This window comes from Choloepus didactylus, chromosome 21, assembly GCF_015220235.1.
Source record: "Choloepus didactylus isolate mChoDid1 chromosome 21, mChoDid1.pri, whole genome shotgun sequence".
Taxonomy (NCBI): Eukaryota; Metazoa; Chordata; class Mammalia; order Pilosa; family Megalonychidae; genus Choloepus; species Choloepus didactylus.
Genome location: NC_051327.1, coordinates 21,641,431 through 21,642,113, shown reverse-complemented (window position 1 = coordinate 21,642,113; position 683 = coordinate 21,641,431). Strand labels below are relative to the sequence as shown.

The 683-nt window shown below is 35.3% G+C and overlaps 1 non-coding gene across 1 annotated transcript; it reads right to left on the bottom strand.

The window, feature by feature from the left end:
• Positions 1–288: 288 nt before the first annotated feature.
• On the bottom strand, positions 289–395 carry LOC119518335. Its single transcript, XR_005213725.1, has one exon. It is a non-coding gene; the product is annotated as a U6 spliceosomal RNA (small nuclear RNA).
• Positions 396–683: the final 288 nt, after the last annotated feature.

Genomic DNA, 683 nt, shown 5'->3' with positions numbered 1-683 from the left:
CAGAGTTGTGCAGCATTTAGAGAATCTTCATCACCTCAAAAAGAAACCCTGTACCCTTTAACTTTCACTCTCCTATTTTCCCTCTCCCTTCCCAACCCTTCCTAAGCAACCATGAATCTACTTTCTATCCCTATAGCTTTCCATTTTGGACATTTCATATCAATAAAATCACACAACATATGTTCCTTTGTGTCTGGCTTCTTTCATTCATTTGAGCATGTCTTCAGAACATCATTCTTTATCACCCATTAATATTCCTTTGTAACTCATGCCAACTTAAAATTTTTTTTTTTAATGGAATGCTTCATGAATTTGAGTGTCATCCTTGCACAGGGGCCATGCTAATCTTCTCTGTATTGTTCCATTTTTAGAATACGTGCTGCCAAAGCGAACACCATACCAATTTTTAAATATGTCATTTGGATTTTGTTTTGGTGGGTGTGCTCTTGGGAAGGGTCACTCTGCCCCTGAGTGCAGGCCATAACAACCCCGTGGGTGTTTGTGCATTTTTGTGAATTAGTGCTTTTTAATTTTTATGTTATTTTTCTAAGTTTAAATTTTGTGGAAACATTAGCATTTCGACATCTTTGGTGGCAAGTTTGAAATATTTTTAAAAAATTACCTGAGTTTAGTCATTATATAAATTTCGAACAAAGATATTAATTGGTCCTATTCAATATGGA